Source organism: Hyperolius riggenbachi, chromosome 2 (genome assembly GCF_040937935.1).
Source record: "Hyperolius riggenbachi isolate aHypRig1 chromosome 2, aHypRig1.pri, whole genome shotgun sequence".
Classification (NCBI taxonomy): domain Eukaryota; kingdom Metazoa; phylum Chordata; class Amphibia; order Anura; family Hyperoliidae; genus Hyperolius; species Hyperolius riggenbachi.
The window spans coordinates 464,385,282-464,399,880 of NC_090647.1; the positions used below are offsets into that span (position 1 = coordinate 464,385,282).

General features: G+C 43.3%; 1 protein-coding gene across 2 annotated transcripts in view; it reads right to left on the minus strand.

Moving 5' to 3' along the window:
- Positions 1–14,599, minus strand: part of SLC13A2 (solute carrier family 13 member 2) — a 128,502-nt gene that overhangs the window by 102,049 nt on the left and 11,854 nt on the right. Inside the window, exon 1 of one of the 2 annotated variants that reach the window (XM_068270167.1) lies at positions 172–233. The exons of the other annotated variant lie outside the window; for it this stretch is intronic. The gene's annotated coding sequence lies outside the window, so the exon portion shown is untranslated. Of the gene's footprint in view, positions 1–171; positions 234–14,599 lie in introns of those variants that run through there. 2 annotated transcript variants of the gene reach the window in all.

Here is a 14,599-nt window from a genome sequence, read left to right on the forward strand (position 1 = left end):
CAGCATAGATGCATTGTGGGACACCTCATATAAGCACTCAAACCTGAATAATCACAATTCTGTTTTAAGAAGGAACATTTCTATTTTGCTATATGGAAAGATGCTTAGTGTAGAACAGGTAAGAGATCAAAGAGATCAGGAGAAAGAAAGAGGCACTATGCCTTACCACACCTTTATTCCAATCCAGCGAACATTACAGACAGCAGGTGCAGTGGGGGTTAGTTAGTGCCTCTGATGACGCGTTAGTATGCGAAACGGCTGTCAGGCCCACCATCTAACTCCCACTGCACCCGCTGTCGGTGATATTCGCTGGATTGGAATAAAGGGGTGGTAAGGCACAGTGCCTTTTTCTCACTCCTGATCTCTTTCATGCACAATAGACTTTGAGCAGCCCGTGCCTTCCAATCACCTGCAATCCTTATCCTCTCTGCCAGCATCTGGTGCCAAGCTTTTTCTATTAAACACCTAGGTAAGAGATCAGTGTTGGAAGATATTAATTTTTTATCTGATCTACAATTAATCTAGAAGTGCATGTTCAGTCTTAAGCCTTGTACACATGTTAGATGGCTCTCGGCCAAGGAGGCCTGTCGGGGCTGCCTCTGCTGAGAACTGAGAAGCTATCCTGTGTACTGTGGTCCCCGATCTCGCTCAGTGCTTTAGCCAACAATCAGCCTGATGGATCATCTCAGCAGATTGCTGGTCTAGGGCATTGTTCTTCCACTTACCCTCCCTGCTCTGTGTTATGCTGTAGTGTGCCGCTCCATTGGCCCTTCATCCCCTCCATAGCGACAGAATGTGTCGCTAGCCTAGAGGCTTGTGACATATCTGTACAGCCAGCCCCACACTGTTGCTCACGGTATTGAGTTCTGATCTATGCTAGGGGACACTACTCATACATGCGTTCAATGCACACTGATCAACATCAACAGAAAATGCAGTGGTTACTAATATTTAGATAAATATACTATTCAGATACTTACCTTCCAATTTTATGAGATAAGAAAGAGAGACACTTTAAGACATGCCCCTGCCACACCTCTAACCACGCCCCCACCACGCCCCCGCCACACCTTTAGTCACTGATACCAGTAAGAATTCAGAAGCAAAATATGCAGTTTGTTTGTTTTTTGTTTTTTATTAATTTATACCATACTGGTCCTTTCTATCATCATTAGTTCTCCTTCTCTGCAGAAAAACACACACGTTCAGGGCTCCTTCACATTAGAGGCGTTTTCAACCTTTTTTCAAGCACAGTCGATTTTTAAAAATCGCCCCCAAAAAGTTTGTGCAATGAATGTCTATGAGAAGGTTCATATCAGCGCAGTTTGTGCGCTGTGCGTTCAGCAAAACGGTGCCTGGACCATTTTTGGGGCGATTTTGCAATAATGGAAGGTACAGGAAGAATGCTAAATGCTCACAAAATAGCTTTGTGGGGCGACTGTGTTCGCGTTTTAAAGAATAAATACATTGTATTTATTATTTTCCGGGTCAAAGAGTTCACTTCCTGACTTGCGTCAGGGAGTGAATAAAAAAAAACACTCAGGAAAAGCGCTTAGAAAAGCGATTTTCACAAAAATGGAACGCCTACCCAACCGCCGGGAATCGGAAAAAAAAATCACACAAAAAAAACATGAGCGGTACGCAATGTGAACGAGCCCTCTGATGTACACAGATCTACAGGTATACATCAGCTCTGAAAGAGGGACAAATGAAGACGAAAGAGGGACAGAGGGGTTTAGTTCCCAAAGAGGGGTTTAGTTCCCCTCTGCAAAAGGGACAGTTGGAAGCTATGCAGATCGGTATATTAATATCCCCATACATATCCCAAAGCAATTGATTAATTAACAAACATGACTGTAGTAAGAGAAAAAGCAGACAGGTTAACAATATAAATTATAAGATGGTCCAAGACTTGCTTGTCAGAGTATTGAGTCACCTCAACTTCCTAAGCAAACTATACAGAAATATTATGCTGGGAATACACAATGAATTTTTTTTTGGGACAGATAGATGGCTCGATAGATAATTTTCAACAGATCCGATGTGATTTCGATTGGTTTTCTGATACATTTTCTCATAGAAGGCGAATGTAGGTAAGTGTGATGCACACCTACATCACCTACAGTTGCCAAAGGGATGTGCCAAGGCTCAGTCCAGCAGTACTCCAGACAATTCAAATGGTAGAAGTAGAGAAGCCGGCACCATCCAATGTATTTTCATGCTTTTTTATTTTTCAATTCATCACAGCAGTTACATAGCGACGTTTCGAGAGTAACCTCTTTCTCAAGCTCTTGCTGCAAATGAAGTACAATCAAACATACATTCAACCTCCTTATATATTCACCATGGAGTGCACCCAACCAATAAATTTCAAGTTTCATTACCACCAATCATCATGGTCCTTGTATTTAGCGGACCTGATGGGGAACTATCTTATTCTTAACCTATTGGTGCATTTGAATGTGAGTCCCTCCCACCCCCACACACACCCACCTTGGATTGCGTCTACCTCTCGTGAGTGTCGGCTCTCAACGCCGCCCCTGTCTCGCCGCTGTTGCGGACCTGACAGGGAACTAGCGTGGTGACGCGTTCATGTCCGCACGCATGCGCAACATGACGCGTCAGGCCGGCACTACATGACGAGTGCTGCGGGACCCGCCCGCAGACTCTCGTCACTTGTTGTTACCGAGACGTGGCGCATTCCAATGAAGGGAGACCAGGAAGTAAACATAGTGGCATGCGGCCTATGGCTCGCAATAGCCACTATGTTACGTCACCATGTAAACACTGCAGTGTGGGAGCCTATCCTCGCTCCCACTACTGCGTGTAAATACGCATATGGCTGTACATATTAACAAATACTTAGCTACATATCAAGTTATATGATTTGATGGAGTCCATCCAAATAAACAATATGTGCACCAAAAATAAATAAAAATGAATAAAAATTTTTTGATAAAAAATAATAATTGAATTCAACTGCCACAGGTTGATACTAAATCTAATAACGAATAACAGACATACATACGTTGTGTATACATGTATGCATGTACACACACATATGCATAACAATCTCTCTAATACTGGAAAAGGAGAGGGGGAAAAGAGGAAAAATTACTAATATTAATTGTGTTATATGGTACCACTAGACGTGGGGGCCTACCTATAGACTAATTTTCTAGGTCTGGATACAATGTAGCCGTCAGGGTCCCATTATATAAACGGTATTAAATCTAATTCTCTGTTAAGACCCCTCGGCTCCATTGTATCCAGAGTTTTTATCCAAAATGCCTCCCTCCACAGCAACTTTTTAATCCTATCTCCACCTCTTCTTAATGGCATCACTTGCTCTATTACCATAAATCTTAGTTGGCTAGCATTATGTTTGGCCTGAACAAAATGGTAAGCAACAGCCTGATCCACCAGTTGTTCCCGAATCGCATGTTTATGTGATGACAATCTTTTTTACAATTTTTGCGTTGTCAGTCCCACGTATAATAACCCACAGGGACATTTTAAGGCATATACTACATAGGAGGAGTCACAGGTATGACATCCTCTGATCTTATACTTGGTTCCTCGATGGGGATGAATAATTTCCTGTCCTCTAATTACGGAATTACAATGTACACAATTGAGGCATGGGTATGTGCCTTTCCTTGTGGTCACACATGCAGGTCGTTGTCTACCACCTGTATCGGCATGGACTAATTGATCTCTCAATGTTGGTGCCTTTTTATAGGATATAAGGGGAGGGTTTTTAAAATGTTCTATCTCTGGTAAACTGTCTGATAATAGATACCAATGATGTTTAATAATTTTAGCAATCCTATGACTTTGGGTATTATATTTAGTTACAAAAGGAATTCTATTATATATCTGTCTTCTAGATCTTGGTCCCTCACTCTGTGTTTACACTCTGGCACATGCTTTCTGTATCACTGTTGTCGGATATCCTCTTGTTTTGAACTTGTCCCGTATCTCCTCCATCCTCTCAACTCGTTTAGTCTCATCTTCCACTATATTCTTAATTCTCTGAAATTGGCTAATTGGGACCGACCTCCTTGTAGCCCATGGATGGAAACTCCCATAGTGTAGAAGGGAGTTCACATCCGTGGGCTTAACGTAGAGGTCGGTAACCAAACGGTCACCCTGTCTGGTCACCATGGTATCTAAAAAACTAACTTGTTCCTCTGAGCAATGTACTGTGAGTCTAATATCTCTGCATCTTATCGCTACTTCATCAACAAACTGTTGCAGAGTCAAACGTGGCCCCGCCCACACACAAAATATGTCGTCTATATATCGAAACCACTTCAAAGCGTGTTTTTTAAAAATTTCATTCGTGTAAATAAACATCTCTTCAAAGACGCCCATATATATATTTGTGTAGGACGGGGCCACATTCGACCCCATAGCTGTGCCCCGTATCTGCATATAAAACTTCTCTTCAAACCGGAAATAATTGTATTTCAAAACTATCTTCAGCAACTCACATATAAACTTTATCTGTACCGAATCATAGTCTGAGGCCGTTTCCAACATGTATTGGACTGCCTCTATACCCCCATCATGAGGGATGGAGGTATAGAGGCTCTCCACATCCAGCGTTACCAACAAGCAAGGGCCACTCAGACCCTCCATATTTCTAATGATATTCAAAAACATCTGTGTATCTCGTAAGTAGGATTTAATGCCCATTACAAATGGTCTTAACAGCTGATCTAGATATTTCGCTATAGGGGCTAGGATCGAGCCGATCCCAGCCACTATAGGTCGGCCCAGTGGGTTCTCCAATCTCTTGTGGATTTTTGGACAGATGTAAAAAACTGGAGTTATTGGATGATCCTGTAGAAGAAAAGTTGCTAGTTTGTCATCAATTATATTATTATCTACTGCTGATTGAACAACCTCATTAATCAACTGCCGTATTCCACATAATGGATCATTATCCAGTATCCGATAGGTCGATGCATCGGAGAGCTGCCGCAAGGCCTCTCCCCGATACATCGACGTATCCATTACCACCACTCCCCCACCCTTGTCCGCCGGTTTGATTGTAATAAGTGGATTGTCTGCCAGTTCTCTCAATGCTATCTGTTCTTGTCTACTGATATTCTTTCGCACTGTGAAGCCCATCAGATTCTGTTTTCTAAGTAACTCATCTATCTCATTCTGAACTTTCTTTATATCAATGTCTATAATTTGGCAAGATGGAGGCTGAAATTTGCTCTTAAGACGTAAACTTGTGTCTTTGAGTTGCAGCTGTTCCATTTCAACATCACAGGCCGGTGTGAAGTCCAAAGTTCGGGGCAATGAAAAGAAATATTTCAACTTAATTGCTCGATAAAAGCACTGTAGCTCTATATCCACTTCCAATGGACTAGGAAAGTTAGTGGGTGCAAATGATAAACCATAGTTCAATGCAGAGAGCTGTATAGGGGTAAGTGGAGAGAGCGGCGAGACAGGGGCGGCGTTGAGAGCCGACACTCACGAGAGGTAGACGCAATCCAAGGTGGGTGTGTGTGGGGGTGGGAGGGACTCACATTCAAATGCACCAATAGGTTAAGAATAAGATAGTTCCCCATCAGGTCCGCTAAATACAAGGACCATGATGATTGGTGGTAATGAAACTTGAAATTTATTGGTTGGGTGCACTCCATGGTGAATATATAAGGAGGTTGAATGTATGTTTGATTGTACTTCATTTGCAGCAAGAGCTTGAGAAAGAGGTTACTCTCGAAACGTCGCTATGTATCTGCTGTGATGAATTGAAAAATAAAAGAGCATGAAAATACATTGGATGGTGCCGGATTCTCTACTTCTACTCATAGAAGTGAATGGAAATCGATCAGAAAAATGGTCGGAAAATCGATTGGAAAAATGATCGGCCAGTAAATCTGCCAAAAAAAACTGTTGTGTACTCCCAAAAAAGTTGTCTGAAAACACCAGCAGTGTAATATTAGTTTATGCCATTAAGTAGCAGGGGCGCAGTTTGAGAAGAAACAGTCACAGAGTTGCCCATGGAAACTGAGCACTTAGGCTCAGTGCAGAAAGTCAGCAGAAGCTAATAACTCTGTACTCTGAGAATCAGTTCATGCAAACAAATATATTACTGCCAATAGTCAAGCATATCATGCTACTAGGGGAAAACAGGGGCATAGGATCATCAGGACAAGCCTATGATAGAGTACAGAGAACATTACACACTGAGGTAATAAGTACCGGTATATTGGCTGGAAAAGGTGAACAAAATGCAAAGTCCACCAAAGGCATCGCTGACATAAAAACCTAGGTTATGGGCTAACATGCGTATAAGTAGTGATAATTCCTGAAGGTTAATAGCAGTCTTGTTCTTTGGAAAAACTTCCACGTGAACATGTCTGAAAGTATTTACAGCGCAATGTATACATTGCCACAATAATTTACTTGTGTTGTCTGATACTGCAGATAGCCTGGTAGGGAAAATATGATTTTAGCTGACAATTTACCTTAGTCTACATAAACAATATTTATAAGATCCTGCCACCTCTGCATAGCACCCTATTGCTCAGTAACATAATGTGATGGTAAGTTTGCAATGGTCAGGTTTTAGGTTTGGAAGAATGCATATTTTTGTAAAGCACCTTGCAGTACAGATGATTGCCAATTTAATTTACATTTTTATCAGAAATTAAGGCTGGAAGCACACTTTGCAGCATTGCATGCGTTTTTCAGGAAAGCGCAAAACACCTGCAATATCGCACCCAATAGTCTATGGGCCGCAGTAAAATTCACATCTCTACATTTTCCAATTTAACATGCACAGTTTGCTATTTACTGTATTTTTCATTACTGTATGGGAATCGCATTCGATTAACATACAATGCTTTCCTATGAAGAAAAAAACTGTATGCATTTTGCATGCATGTTTACTAAAATAAATATGATACTGTATTTTTCTCCATTAAAAAAGGGAGGATATAGAAAAAACGCAAACGCACAAAAAACTTAAGCACATACAAAATCGCACAACCAAAATTGAAAAACACTCAAATAAATGCAGACACACAAGGCAGAAAGCTCATGCTTTTCTGCACAGACAATGGTGCTCCCAGCCTAAAAGGATCCGTGTAGTGCATAGATTGCTAGATTCTGGTTAATATTGCTGCTTACTGCCTTAGGAAGTATTGAGGGAAGTACAGTATTTACTGTTAGGTTGCTATTGGCCAGTAGTGAAATTGATGAGTTCGGTCTCACAGCGAAACAGTTCCAATCTCACTTAGAGACATTCTCGCAAAATAAGCAAAGTCGCTATGTAAAGTTCTTTCATGAGGTATGGCGAAAATAAAAATGGCAATTTTTACTCTGCAATGTATTCACATAGAGCTCTGTTAATATTTAGTGATGGTGCCAGCAAGCTGTCCCTGCCAAAGAACCCTGTCCCATCTGAGAGTTTTCTAACTGATGTTAGCTGCACTCTGTAAGGGTTGGGTCCCATGGACCACTTGGCAACCTCAGATAAGACTATATTCTACAGTACAGTTCATCATCATTGCTTTGTGTGGGGCTTCTACTTTTGGGTTTGTTTCACCAAAGTGTTCAATGCTTGAAGCGTTACCCTTCTCTTCTGCATCTGCACTTATGGTCTGGCACAATGAATACGCCTATTGGATTTTCAGTGTCACTTCTGCTCTGATGACACCTAAATCTATCTCTCTGCTCCTCACCTCTCTCTACTCTACTGTCTCGAGTACCCAACTGTCCATCTGCTGTTTCTGCATTCATATGCATTTCCTCAAGCTCAAAAGAGGGGACACTGAGAGCCCAATATAGTGTAGTAGGTAGTGATACCAAGATTGACGTTAAACAATGTATATATAGATATACTCACAAACTAGCGTTACAACCAGGGTGGTCTAGGCAATATACTGCAATTTTTAACAGAGGCGCCAACACAGGATAAAATTCGTTAAAATCTGTTTAAAAAGAGGAGATAGCGGTGGACTTACCTCCTCCAAGTAGACACAAAAAAACGCTGATTAATGATCAACAATATAATTTACTAAATCAATGAACAATGCAATGCGTTTGGCAGGTTTGATCCCACTTCATCAGGCAATATCGGAGCATAAAACTAGTACAGGTGTATAGCAAAGCCAAGCAGAGGCAAAAAAAACTGAGCACAATCGCTCACACTGTGAACCAGCCCTAAGGCCCCATTCACACTAGAGTGTTTTGCCAGCGACCTTTTTAAAACGCTAGTGCTATAAAACCCTATGGGCCCGTTCTTACTTGGGCGATTTGCGTTAATCGCCAGCGATTAACGCAAATCACCAAATGCAAACACGTAGCCTGCACCATTTTCTGGCGATTTCCCGGCGATCGCGTTTCAGTGCTATAGAAGCGCTAAACGTCAGGTCAGGCAAGTTGCATACTCTTGCAGATGGTTGCAATTCGCTACAAGGTAGGGATCTTTCCTTAGCTCGTCCATTACTGCCGCGGTGGATTGCTCAGGCCCTGGCGGGCCGATTTTCAAAAAAATAGTTTTTAACCCTCCTGGCGGTCTATTAGAAACTGCCAGGGGCAGCGCAGCACTATTTTTTTTTATTTTTTTTTTTTTTAAATCATGTAGCGAGCCTAGGGCTCGCTACATGATAGCCGCTGTACAGCGGCATCCCCCTGCCCGCATTGATCACCTCCGGCGATCTTTAATCAGCAAATCCCGTTCAAAGATGGGGCGACGGGGCGGGATGACGTCACCGACGTCATGGACGTCGTGACGTCTAAGGGAGTCCTGATTCACCCCTCAGCGCTGCCTGGCACTGATTGGCCAGGCAGCGCACGGGGTCTGGGGGGGGGGCGGCATGGCGCGGCGATCAGCGGTGATTTTGTGCGGAGCGGCGGTGATCGGAATGCACACGCAGCTAGCAAAGTGCTAGTTGTGTGTTGCAAAAAAAAATTATGCAAATCGGCCCAGCAGGGCCTGAGAAATCCTCCTACGCGGCATAGCCCGAGCTCAGCTCAGGCTTACCACCAGGAAGGTTAAAACACGCAGCTAGCACTTTGCTAGCTGCGTGTTGTGATTGATCTCCACCGATGCGCCGCTGCCCGCCGCGTTACAGGCCCCCCCGAGACCCCTTGCACAGCCTGGCCAATCACCGCCAGGCTGCGCTATGGGGTGGATAGGGTGGATAGGCTCATCCCGATCGTCGCCATGGCGACGGAGGAAGCCAAACAGGAAATCCCGTTCTGAACAGGATTTCCTGTTTGCTCTGATCGCCGGAGGCGATCGGAAGGGGCGGGGGGGATGCCGCTGCATAGCGGCTATCATATAGCTAGCGCTAGGCTAGCTACGATTAAACGAAAAAATGCTGCGCCGCCACCCTGGCGATTTTAACAGAACGCCAGGGTGGTTAATACAATGACATTCAGGCAGGGGTCACACATGTTTCAGTTTTCTGCGCGCATTTTTTTCTGCACACCATGTGCATTTGTATGCAGGAAAAAAAGTGTTTTTTTTTCACAGCAGCTAATGTAGCAGAGCAAAATGACAAAATGTGCAGAATTATCCTGCAGGATGTCAGTTTTCTTTCTGCGTGCAAAATTTGCGTTTATATGTGACCTAACCCACTGATTAACATGAGTTCTCAGTTGAAATCAGTTTTTGCTGTGCAGAAAATGGGAACAAAAGCAGACAAGTGTGACCCCTGCCTCACACTTCCCCTCCGCCCACAGTATCCTAACTAACTTGGTTAAATCCTGTAAAGTAAACAAGACACAGAACATTTATATTGTGCTTTTCTCCTGGCGGACTCAAAGTGCCAGAGCTGCAGCCACTAGGACACGCTCTGTAGGCAGTAGCAGTGTTAGGGAGCCTTGCCCAAAGGTCTCCTACTGAATAGGTGCTGGCTTAAGGCTCTTTCACAGATTAGCGGCACCAATGCATGCACAAACCCGATTTTGTGCATACGTAATGGATTATGGCATGACGTCAGGAAGTTGCGGTTCAATGCATATCAGCAGTGTTAGTTCTAATTCACCCGACAGGGAAATGCTTCGAACGATTAAAAGTTCCCTGATACGTTAAAACGTAATGCACTGGAACGCTTTTTCTAACGTGAAAGGTAATATGAAAGTCAATAGACTTTCATGTTACCCCGTTTACCGCATCCTAGGTGTGTTCCATAAAAACGGACGGAACAGTTCCTAGTGTGAAAGCACCCTTAGGGCCTATCTCCACTCATCAGTTTTTCTGTGTATTTTCCTCAAAAGGAAAACTGCAACCAATGTTAATCAATGGGCTACTGTAACACACTTTAACTAAATGACTCATGCAGAAAAACTGATGCACAGAAAAACTGACAAGTGGAGACAGGCTCTTAGGCCTCATTCACACCTAAAATAAAAAACGCAAACACAAGCGTTTTGCATTTTTGTGCGATTTTTTTCCCCTCCTGGCTCTCCACTGCGCGCTGTGTTTCTGGTAGCACTTTTCGAATCGCTTTTCCAGAGCGGTTTTGTAATCCACTCCGTGACGCAAGTCTCTTTGACCTAGAAAATAATAAATACAATGTATTTATTCTAAACAAATGCGAACGCAATCGTTGCATAAAGCGTTTTTGTGAGCATTTAGCACTCTTTCTATAACTTCCATTATAGCAGAAACGCCCAAAAAATGGTAGAGGTACCGCTTTGCTAAACGCACAGCGCATGAACCACGCTAAAAGGAACTTTCTCATAGAGATTTATTGAACAAGCATTTTGTGGGTGATTTTAAAAATTGCCAGCGCTTGAAAGAAGGCTGAAAACACCGCTAGTGTGAAGGAGCCCTGACTGAACAGAAAGAGCCAAGATTTAAAGGGGTTCTGTGGAGGCTTAAAAAAAATGGACACTTACCTGGGGTTTCTATCAGCCCCCTGTAGCTGTCATGTCCCGCGTCATCATCCTACTATGCTCCGTTCCCCCGCCGCCATTCTGGGCAAATTATTCGTCTAACAAGACGAATAATGCTCGCTCCCGTTCGTGTCTCCGGGAGTGTACTGCGCCTGTGCTGTAAGCTCCGGGAGACACAAGCGGGAGCGAGCACGTGCGCGGCCACGGCCAAGCAGCCGCAGTTTAGTTAGATTAATAATTAGACCGGGACCACCGTTGGGGAGCGGATGAACGTAGGAGGATGGCGCAGGATATGGCAGCTACAGGGGGCCGACAGAAGCCCCAAGTAAATGCCAGGTTTGTTTTTTTTAAGCCTCCACAGAACCACTTTAAACCAGGTCACGAATGTCAGAGGCAGAGCCCTTAACCAGTACATTATGCAGCCCATTGCCTTTCAATACTGAAATTATTAATGTAAAACACAATCAGCGCCAACAGGTAATTAAAAATGACCGCTGCCGTGAGAGAACAGTGTCCAAAGCTCAAATATGTAATGTCAATGGTAAAACAGCGCAGGTCTCCACAATCATAGCCAAAGCTGTCTCAAACATATTTACCGTCATCAATATAGAAAATTAGGCTTACCAGATACTAAGAACCCCCATGATAAGGTTGTATATAGGCTCAAGACTCTTCCCATGGCGGTGGTAATCATCAAAGGCGTTACTCCCAGGAAATTCCACAGGTGGTAATAAGCAATATATGAAAGACAACAAAGGCAGTGCTAACTGCAGACTGCTTTATTCTCTGAAACAGTCACTAAATTAAAATAGGATAAAATAGACTAAAAACAAACACTTACATATGGGGCCCATGCATAGGGAACTAATATCAAGATGCGCGTGTGAGTTAACCAGACAATGGAAAAAGGTCTATAGGTGTCAAAGTGTGACCAAGCTGATAGCAGTGCTTTACCCTCAGGTCCTTGTTGTGGCTACCAGTGTTCTGCTATGAAGATAGCTGAAGCATTAGCCATATACAAGATGGCTCTTGATGTTTGGAATTGGTGTCAGAGGGAAGAGGACAACGGATAGCAAGTACAGCTCATGGTTATTAGTTGAAGCAAACCAGAACTGAAAATAAACATAGGAGATAATGGGGTTGATGCACTAAAGCGCGGTAATATTGCTGTGCGCACACAATGCACAGCACTATTACTGTTATTACCGACAGAGTTGTACTGCAAGTACTCGAGTAGCTATAGTAAAGCATGTTACAAACAAACATTACTGTTAGCATTATGCATTACCATAGCAACACTTGTGCTACTTGAGTACCATGGGTCACACTAATAGCGTAACTTACGGTACAAGCTGCCACCTGCCTGCAACAGCAATATTTCCGCGCTTTAGTGCATTAACCCCCATGGCCCATATCCTAGTTACTTTTCTCTTGAGATTTCTTCAAGGACATATTTTCAGATCTTACAAATAAAATACCTTTAAAGCTCCCACCATGCAAGAAAACAAAAATAAATAAGTTAAATAAGTTTGATATAAATTTTTACCTATCCTTTAACCACTTTATCCACAAGTCAGTAGATATATGTCCTCTGTGACTTCATCTAATGCTGGGCATACACAGGTCGATAATTCTTATCAATCGAGTCGCTGATGGCTCGATTGATAATTTGCGACATGTCCGATCACCGCACGGTTCCCCACTCGATACCCGCGGGCGGACAATAGCAGAAATCAAGCGAAAGATAAGGAAGTGCCCGCGGGGACGAGTGGGAATCAATCCGGGCGGCCGCGGGGACATGCAGGGACGCGCGGGGATGCAGCGGCAGTCGATCCTGCTATGCAGGATTGGGCTTGCTCCTGTGCACATTTCTGGCACTATCTGATGCAGCACTAATTGGTGAATGGGAAAATATGTTTCCTGAACTAATGGGATTGATGTTTACTATTAAAAATACTTTTTTTTTCTCATTTCATAGTGAAGAATACACTCTGTAACATTATTTCAGAATCAAATATCTTCAGTTCTTCACCATAAATTGTGACCGGAACATAATCTAAGTTTTGTGATAAGCAGTAAGAATAGCCTAACACAATTTGTGTTTTTTATCTACAGTAGCACTTTTTATTTTTAAACTGGAATTGGGAAAACTGAGAAACTAATGTTTTTTTCTAATTTGTTTTCTTTGTTTTCCCATTAAATTTCATAGAAAACAAAATTGTTTGAGGGAAAAAATGGCATACAATGAAAGCCTACCGTATTTTTCGCCGTATAAGACGCTCTGGAATATATTGGATAAGGACTAATTAATTGTATACATCATGGGAATGGAAGGCAAATTTCTGTTTTTCGCTCCGGAATATAAGATGCACCTAGGTTTAGAGGCCAAAAACCAAGGGAAAAAAGAAACCTTAACCTGGTGCGTCCATATTTTAGGAGCATCTTGTACATGACCTACCCCAAATGGTGTCCTCCTGTGTCCCAATGTGTCCTCCTATGTCCCCATGTCATCCCCAAATGTCATGCTGTCACCCCCAAGTGTCCTGCTGTCACCCCCAAGTGTCCTGCTGTCATCCCCAAGTGTCCTGCTGTCTGCCCCCAGGTGTCCTGCTGTCTGCCCCATGTGTCTGCCCCCAGTGTCCTGCTGTCTGCTCCCATGTGTCTGCCCCCAGTGTCCTGCTGTCTGCCCCCAGTGTCCTGCTGTCACCCCCATGTGTCTGCCCCCAGTGTCCTGCTGTCTGCCCCATGTGTCTGCCCCCAGTGTCCTGCTGTCACCCCTATGTGTTTGCTGTCTGCCCCCAGTGTCCAGCTGTCACCCCCATGTGTCTGCTGTCTGTCCCAAGTGTCCAGCTGTCACCCCCATGTGTCTGCTGTCTGTCCCCAGTGTCCTCTCACCCACATCTGTGTCCCGCTGTGGCCATCTAATCCCCCCGCCACCTGCCTCTACCCCCTCCTGTGTGGTCGGGTCCCCCCGTGTGAGCAGCGGTGTGCCGGCAGCAGCTTACCTTCTCCATCTTGCCCGCGGCGATTGAAGACATCCGGCTTCTGTGGGCGGCTTCCTCTAGTGCCGGCTTGTAATGATGGAGGAGGTAAGCTGCTGGCGCTGCTCACACGGGGGACCCAACCACACAGGAGGGGGTAGAGGCAGGCGGCGGGGGGATTAGATGGCCACAGCGGGACACACAGGCAGGGAACCTTCAGCAATTTAAGGCTTATTGAAACATACAGGGCTTCTAATATACTTATTTAAATATAAAGCTTATTATATAATTCTTCTGAAAACAATTAATCATATAAGAAATAATTGCATATTAAATCTTAATAATATAAAATCATTTTCTATATATTTGTCTTTCTGATGAAGAAATATCTAATTTCAACCGGCAGAGGTCAGCATTTCATAACAAATAACAAACAATATTAATTATATAAGACTATGAAACCGCCAGGTGGCATCATTGAATCATCTTTAACTAATTGGGAAAACACCTTCTTTGTTTAATATTTACAAAACTTGTTCCCAAAACATCATGTGTTATCAGCTTTCAGTGTTCAGCTAACTGAGACAGCCTTATACCCAGAACACGTCAACAATTCTTCCAGAACCAAAACAATCCTACGAGAATGTTTTACTGTCTCAAATCATTACTGGCTTTGAAATATATTTCAACGTATTAAATTATATTATATGTTTTAACAATAATTATTTCTTTGGAAGGACGGT